Here is an 8,638-nt window from a genome sequence, read left to right as displayed (position 1 = left end):
GGGCTGTCCTGCGGCCGGGTGGAGGGGAGGGTCCAGGGTTGGCCATTCTGCCTCTGACCCCTCTCCACCACCCCGGAGTCCGTTTTGATCTGTTCGGGCTCTGGCTCTGATTTGATGCAGTGTTGGAGCGTTGGTAATTTCCCCCACCTGACTGAAACCACTCACCTGACTGAAACCACTTTGCCGTTTTCAGAATTCCAGAGAAGAAGGGGAAGCAGGCCCGTCAACAAAGCGAATGTGAAGAAACATGTGAGGCTACTGCAGGATCCCCGAGAGGAGGAAATCATCCAGGAACTCCACAACCTGGTAGGACCAATGAGGGAGAGGCAGACAGTGGGGGGAGAGGAGAGGCAGACAGCAGGAGGGGGGGTAGTGGCTGATAGTGGGTGGGGGGGAGGAGAGGTTGACAGTGGGGAGGGAGAGAGTGAGAGGCGGACAGCAGGGGGAGAGGGAGAGGCTGGTGGTGGGGATAGCAGAGGTTGACAGCGGGGAGAGAGGGAGAGGCTGACAGCGGGGGGGGGAGGGGGAGAGGCTGATGAGCGGTGGGAGAGGCAGACGGGGAGAGAAGGAGAAGTGGACAGTTGGGGGTTGGGGGGGTGGTGCGGATGGTGGGGGTTGGGGGCGAAAAGCAAGGGGAGAGAAGCAGAAAGCGAGTGGAGGACCCAGGAGCGGAGATCAGGGAGAGGGGGACAGCGGGGAAGAGGTTAAGCATGCAAAATGGTCGACACACTGCCACTCTCCTTGGCTGTGTTGGGGAAGGGAATCCGGGCATCCCTTTCCCCATCAGTATGGCCAGCTGGTTTGAGTACACGTGGTGTGTCAGCATGAGATATCCCCAAAACATTCTCTCCACTGACACCTGTATCCATTGAATCTGTACAGAGCCTGGATAAAGATCGTCTTCGTACAGGGACTGCTCTCGTCTACCACCCAATCATGGCAGAACCACGATGCTTATGGGACAAGTATGTTTCACATCACAAAGCATAACTGAGAGGCATCTGTGGTGTCAGTATTTACAGGGGAATCTCCAGGGAGTGTGTCAGTATTTACAGGGGAATCTTCCAGGGAGTGTGTCAGTATTGACAGGGATTCCCCGGGGAGTGTGTCAGTATTTACAGGGGATTCCCTGGGGAGTGTGTCAGTATTCACAGGGGATTCCCTAGGGAGTGTGTCAGTATTTACCGGGGATTCCCCAGGGAGTGTGTCAGTATTTACAGGGGATTCCCTAGGGAGTGTGTCAGTATTTACAGGGGATTCCCCAGGGAGTGTGTCAGTATTTACTGGGGATTCCCCGGGGAGTGTGTCAGTATTTACAGGGGATTCCCCGGGGAGTGTGTCAGTATTTACAGGGGATTCCCTGGGGAGTGTGTCAGTATTCACAGGGGATTCCCTAGGGAGTGTGTCCAGTATTTACCGGGGATTCCCCAGGAGTGTGTCAGTATTTACCGGGATTCCCCGGGGAGTGTGTCAGTATTTACAGGGGGTCCCCGGGAGTGTGTCAGTATTTACCGGGGATTCCCCGGGGAGTGTGTCAGTATTTACAGGGGATTCCCTAGGAGTGTGTCAGTATTTACAGGGGATTCCCCAGGGAGTGTGTCAGTATTTACTGGGGATTCTCCGGGAGTGTGTCAGTATTTACCGGGGATTCCCCGGGGAGTGTGTCAGTATTTACAGGGGGGTCCCCGGGGAGTGTGTCAGTATTTACCGGGGATTCCCCGGGGAGTGTGTCAGTATTTACAGGGGATTCCCCGGGGAGTGTGTCAGTATTTACAGGGGATTCCCCGGGAGTGTGTCAGTATTTACAGGGGGGGTCCCCGGGGAGTGTGTCAGTATTTACCGGGGATTCCCCAGGGAGTGTGTCAGTATTTACAGGGGATTCCCTAGGGAGTGTATCAGTATTTACCGGGGATTCCCCGGGGAGTGTGTCAGTATTTACAGGGGGTCCCCGGGGAGTGTGTCAGTATTACAGGGGGAGGGACCCCAGGGAGTGTGTCAGTATTTACAGGGGGGTCCCTGGGGAGTGTGTCAGTATTTACAGGGGTTCCCCGCGGAGTGTGTCAGTATTTACAGGGGGAAGGACCCCGGGGAGTGTGTCAGTATTTACAGGGGGAGGGACCCCAAAGAGTGTGTCAGTATTTACAGGGGGAAGGACCCCGGAGAATGTGTCAGCATTCACGGGGGGGGTCCCTGGGGAGTGTGTCAGTATTTACAGGGGGAAGGACCCCGGGGAGTGTGTCAGTATTTACAGGGAGGGAACCCGGGGAGTGTGTCAGTATTTACAGGGGTGGGACCCCAGGAAGTGTGTCAGTATTTACAGGGGGGAGGACCCCGGGGTGTGTGTTAGTATTTACAGGGGGGAGGACCCTGAGGAGTGTGTCAGTATTACAGGGGGAGACCCCGGGGTGTGTGTTAGTATTTACAGGGGGGAGGACCCTGAGGAGTGTGTCAGTATTTACAGGGGGGAGGACCCCGGGGTGTGTGTTAGTATTTACAGGGGGGAGGACCCTGAGGAGTGTGTCAGTAGTTTACAGGGGGGAGGACCCCGGGTGTGTGTTAGTATTTACAGGGGGGAGGACCCTGAGGAGTGCGTCAGTATTTACCTGAGAGGGACCACGGGAGTGTGCCGGTATTTACCGTATGCTGACAGGGTGTGTTTCACAATTAACCAGTGGTCAAGATACAAGTTTGTTAGAAACGCATCAACTGTTTTTTAGTTTGTTTTCATCTGGCCATAGAATCATGGAATCCCTACAGTGCAGCAGGAGGGCCATTTGGCCCACTGAGTCTACACTGACTCCCAGAAGAACATCCCACCCTATCCCTATCCTCCCCTGCCCTATCCTCACAATGTGGAAATGCCGGCATTGGACTGGGGTAAGCACAGTAATAAGTCTCACAACACCAGGTTAAAGTCTAACGGATTTATTTGGTAGCAATAGGCACTAGCTTTTTGGAACACTGCTTCTTCGTCAGGTGAGTGGGATTTCGGTTCACAAACAGGGCATGTATAGACACAAACTCAGTTTACAAAATAATGGTTGGAATGCAAGTCTTTACAGGTAATCAAGTCTTAAAGGTACAGACAGTGTGACTGCAGAGTGGGTTAAGCACAGGTTAAAGAGATGTGTACTGTCTCCAGTCGGGACAGTTAGTGAGATGTTGGAAGCCCAGGCAAGTCGTGGGAGTACAGATAATGTGACATGAACCCAAGATCCCGATTGAGGCCATCCTCGTGTGCGGAACTTGGCTATCGGTCTCTGCTCAGCGACTCTGTGTTCTCAGGTGTCGTGAAGGCCGCTTTGGAAAACGCTTACCCGAAGATCAGAGACTGAATGCCTGTGACCGCTGAAGTGGTCATGGGCATTACAGGGGGAGGGACAGGAAAACAGGAAGAGAACAGTCTTGCCTGGTGATTCTCAAGCAGTGTTAAGAACATAAGAACATAAGAAATAGGAGCAGGAGTAGGCCATCTGGCCCTTCGAGCCTGCCCCGCCATTCAATAAGATCATGGCTGATCTGTCGTGGCTCAGTTCCACTTTCCCGCCCTCTCCCCATAACCCTTAATCCCCTCTCTTATCAAAAACCCATCAACCCGCTTCTTAAAAATATTTAGCGAGGCAGCCTCCACCACTTCAACGGGCAGAGAATTCCAGAGATTCACCACCCTTTGAGTGAAGAAGTTCCTCCTCAACTCCGTTCTGAACCGCCCCCCCTTTATCTTGAGGCTGTGCCCCTAGTCCTACTGTCTTTTTTGAGCGGGAAGAGTCTTTCCACCTCTATCCTATCCATCCCATTCATCATCTTATACGTCTCAATGAGATCTCCCCTCATTCTTCTAAACTCTACGAGTACAAGCCTAGTTTATTCAGCCTCTCCTCATAGCTCAACCCCTCAACTCCGGTATCAGCCTAGTAAACCTCCTCTGCACTCCCTCCAAGGCCAAAATATCCTTGCGCAGGTGCGGCGCCCAAAACTGCACACAGTACTCCAGCTGCGGCCTCACCAATGCCCTATACAGCTGCAGCAAGACCTCCTACTTTTATATTCAATCCCCCTCGCTATGAAGGCCAGCATCCCATTCGCCTTCCTGACCACCTGCTGCACCTGCAGGCTGGGTTTTTGCGACTCATGCACAAGGGACCCCGAGGTCCCTCTGCACCGTCGCCTGCTGCAGTTTTTCGCCCCGTAAGTAATAGTCCTTCCTACCATTCTTCCTACCAAAGTGGACCACCTCACACTTGCCAACATTAAATTCCATTTGCCATTTCCTGGCCCATTCGCCCAGCCTATCTAGATCCTTCTGCAGACTCTCCACACCCTCCGCACAATTTGCCTTTCCCCAATCTTGGTGTCATCAGCAAATTTCGACACCCTACACTCTGTTCCCTCCTCCAGATCATCTATATAAATGGTAATAGCTGAGGCCCCAGCACCGACCCCTGGGGCACCCCACTAGTCACCAACCGCCAATCCGAATAGCACCCATTGACCCCCACTCTCTGCCTCCTATTTGACAACCAATCCTCTATCCACGCTAACACCCTACCCCCAACTCCATGTCCTGTGACCTTCTGCAGTAACCTCTTGTGAGGTACCTTATCAAACGCCTTCTGAAAATCCAGAAAGACCACATCCACCGGCTCTCCTCTATCCACCGCCCTAGACACATCCTCATAGAACTCCAGTAAATTTGTCAGACACGACTTCCCTTTAATGAAACCGTGTTGCGTCTGCCCTATCAAGCAATTCCCTCAAGATGCCTCGCAATTTCCTCCTTAATGACGGATTCTAACATTTTACCTACCACAGACGTTAAACCTAACCGGCCTGTAATCCCCGCCTTTTGCCTGGCACCCTTCTTAAAACAACGGCGTAACATTAGCCGTTTTCCAATCCTCCGGCACTTCCCCGGAATCCAGCGACGTCTGGAAAATAACCACCAAGGCATCCACTATCACCTCCGCCATTTCTTTCAGAACCCTCGGATGCATTCCATCCGGTCCTGGGACTTGTCCACAATCAGCCCCTCCAGTCTGTCGCGCACCACCTCTCTAGTAACAGTAATGTCATTAAGACCCTCCAGTCCTACCACCTTTCCATCGCTAACACCCGGCAAATTATTCACGTCCTCCTCCGTGAAGACAGAAACAAAAAAGTTATTCAAGACCTTAGCCATATCCCCATCCCCTACCACTAGGTCCCCTTCTCATCCGCTAAGGACCACGTTCACCCTAGCCAGCCTCTTCCTTTTTATATATTTATTCATTCATGCATTGTCATAACATCTGCATGGTCTCCCCAATGTACCATGCCTCGGGACATCCTTTCCTGCAGCGTATCAGGTAGACAATGTTGGCTGAGTTGCAAGTTATGTACCGTGTACCTGGTGAATGGTGTTCTCTTGTGAGATGATGGCATCCGTGTCAATAATTTGGCACGTCTTGCAGAGGTTGCTGTATCAGGTTGTGTTGAGTCATCGTCACTGTTCTGAAGGTTGGATAGTTTGCTGCGAACAATGGTCTGTTTGAGGTTGTGTCGTTGTTTGAAGGCAAGGCTGTGGTGATAGCCTTGGCAAGATGTTCATCTTCAACAATGACATGTTGAAGGCCCTGGAGAAGATGTCGTAGCTTCTCCGCTCTGGGAAGGACTGGACAATGGAGGGCACTCTGTCCCATGTTTTGTCTTCTGAGGAGGTCGGTGCGATTTTTCGCTGTGGCGTGTCGGAACTGTCGATTGATGAGTTGAGTGCCATATCCTGTTTTTATGAGAGCATCTTTCAGCATTCTGGAGGTTGCGACTCTCCCCATGTGAGCAGATCCTGTTATATGGAGGGCTTGTCCATAAGGGATGGCTTCTTTAACGTGTTTAGGGTGGAAGCTGGAGAAATGGAGCATCGTGAGGTTATCCATGGGCTTGCAGCATAGTGAAGTGCTGAGGTGACCGTCCTCGATGGAGATGTGTGCATCCAAGAACACAAACGATTCCAGAGAGTAGTTCATGGTGAGTCTGATGGCAGGATGGAACTTGTTCATGTCATCGTATAGTTGCTTCAGTGATTATTCACATGAATCCAAAGGAAGAAAATGTCATCGATGTATCTAGTGTATAGCATCTGTTGAAGATCCTGTGCGGTGAAGAGGTCTTATTTGAATCTGTGCATGAAGACGTTGGCATACTGAGGTGTAAATTAGTCCCTGTGGCTGTTCCATGTGTCTCGATGAAGAACTGGCTGTTGAAGGTGAAGACATTGTAGTTCAGGATGAGCAGATGAGTTGTAAAATTGCATCTGGAGATTGGTAGTTGTCGGCGTTGAGTACTGAGGCAGTTGCAGCAATGCCATCGTTGTGGGGGGATGCTGGTGTAAGTGCTGAGACATCCATTGTGACAAGGAGTGCTTCTAGTTCAACTGCTCCATGTGTGCTGAGTTTCTGTAGGAAGTCTGTAGTGTTGCGACTAAAGCTTGGGGGTTCTTTGTACAATGGATTTCAGGATGCCTTCGACGTAGCCAAAGAGGTTCTCACACAGGGTCTCATTGCCCGATACAATGGGATGGCTGGATGTGTTTGCCTTGTGTATCTTTGGGGGTCAGTAGAGATCTCCAACGCAGGGAGTACGTGTGACAAGAGCACAAGGGTGCTTTGAAGGTCCAGATCAAATATCTTGATCAGTCTGTTGAGTTGACGGGTGTGTTTCTTTGGTCGGATCTGCGGGTAACTGTCTGTAGTGTTCCTCGTTGTTCAGTTGTCAATATACTTCTTTGCAGTAATCCGTTCTGTACAGTATGATGATGGCCCCTCCTTTGTCTGCTGGTTTGATGACAATATTGTGGTTGGTCTTGAGATGCAGACGGCATTGCATTGTGCTTGGCTTGTAAAATTTCACCAACTGTCCTGTCTGGAGACAATACACATCTCTTTAACCTGTGCTTAACCCTCTCCACTCACACAGTCTGTACCTTTAAGACATGATTACCTGTAAAGTCTCGCATTCCAATCGTTATTTTGTAAATTGAATTTGTGTCTATATATGCCCTGTTTGTGAACTGAAATCCCACTCACCTGACAAAGGAGCAACGCTCCGAAAGCTAGTGGCTTTTGTGACGAAATAAACCTGTTGAACTTTAACCTGGTGTTGTGAGACTTCTTACTGTATTCACAAACCCATGCATTAACCAATCCCCTTAGCTTATACATCTTCGACACTTAAGGGGTAATCTAGCATGGCCAATCCACCTAACCCATACATCTTAGGACTGTGTGAATTATACCAGAGCACCCAGAGGAAACCATGCAGACACGAGGAGAATGTGCAGACTCCACACAGACAGCAACCCGAGGCCGGAATCGAACTTGGATCTGTGGCACTGTGAGGCAGCAATGCTAACCACTGTGCTGCCCCACAAAGACACAAACAGTTTTACAGCAAAGAGGCCCTTCGGCCCATTGTGTCCCTGCCGGCCGTCAAGCACCTATCCGTTCTAACCCCATTTTGCCCATTTTGATGCAATTTTTCCATACCCTTTGCACACTTGACGCTTTGTGCGCTCAGCTAAATGCTTCCCAGCACGCCCTGCTCCTAGCTGCATGGTTCCTGATACAAGTCCTCCACCGGGCTTGAGAACTGGAGTCAAGGGCAGCAGCGCTGTGTTGGAGGAGATGCCTGCTGGCTGGGTGCTAAAGATCCCCCAGCAATATGTTGTTTGAAGGGCCAGGGTAGTTCTCTCAAGATAGATATCCTCGACCGATATCTATCCCTCCATCAATCTCACGGGGAAAAAACAAGTGTGTGGGTCAGTATCCCAGTCTTGATTACCATCACTGCCGTACGTACACACATCCTACATCATAACAGTGACACTGTGGGGTGGCACGGTGGCGCAGTGGTCAGCACTGCTGCCTCACAGCACCAGGAACCCGGGTTCGATTTGGGTCACTGTCTATCTGGAGTTTGCACATTCTCCCTGTGTCTGCGTGGGTTTCCTCCAGGTGCTCCGGTTTCCTCCCACAGTCTGAAAGGTGTGCTGGTTAGGTGGATTGACCTGAACAGGTGCCGAAGTGAGGCGACTTGGGGAATTTCACAGTTAGTTCATTATAGTGTGAATGTAAGCCTTACTTGTGACCAATAAATAAACTTTTCACTATACTTTGCACTTGAAAATGTTCTTCACTGTCGAGGTCCCCTCAGGCATCCAGTGGTTGAGTGTGTCATCAATTAAATACACATCTTCCTCCTTTCTTTTGAACCTGCACAGTCAAGTCCCAGAGGTCCAGAGAGAGTGATAGCTACCATGGATAAACTCCAAGAGTGTGGACTGTTGGAGCGATGCAAACAGCTCCTGGTAAGAGAACTGTCATCATTCTACACTATCCCCATCAAACACTCCCAGGACAGGTACAGCACGGGGTTAGATACAGAGTAAAGCTCCCTCTACACTGTCCCCCATCAAACACTCCCAGAACAGGTACAGCACGGGGTTAGATACAGAGTAAAGCTCCCTCTACACTGTCCCCCCATCAAACATAGAACATAGAACATAGAACATTACAGCGCAGAACAGGCCCTTCGGCCCACGATGTTGCGCCGACCAGTTACAAAAACAATGACCCACTAGCCTATACCAATCCCTTTTCGTCCA

The 8,638-nt window shown here is 50.8% G+C and overlaps 1 long non-coding RNA gene across 1 annotated transcript; it reads left to right on the top strand.

Moving 5' to 3' along the window:
• The first annotated feature begins 220 nt into the window (after positions 1 to 220).
• Positions 221 to 8,284, top strand: LOC145339622 (uncharacterized). The gene is made up of 3 exons (XR_013886045.1): positions 221 to 306; positions 883 to 965; positions 8,255 to 8,284. It is a non-coding gene; the product is annotated as an uncharacterized LOC145339622 (long non-coding RNA).
• Positions 8,285 to 8,638: the final 354 nt, after the last annotated feature.

Source organism: Carcharhinus amblyrhynchos, unplaced genomic scaffold (assembly GCF_965287045.1).
Source record: "Carcharhinus amblyrhynchos unplaced genomic scaffold, sCarAmb.v2.hapA chromosome_573, whole genome shotgun sequence".
NCBI classification, from domain to species: domain Eukaryota; kingdom Metazoa; phylum Chordata; class Chondrichthyes; order Carcharhiniformes; family Carcharhinidae; genus Carcharhinus; species Carcharhinus amblyrhynchos.
Note: the sequence above shows the minus strand (reverse complement) of the source record. Positions and strands in the feature narration are given on the sequence as shown.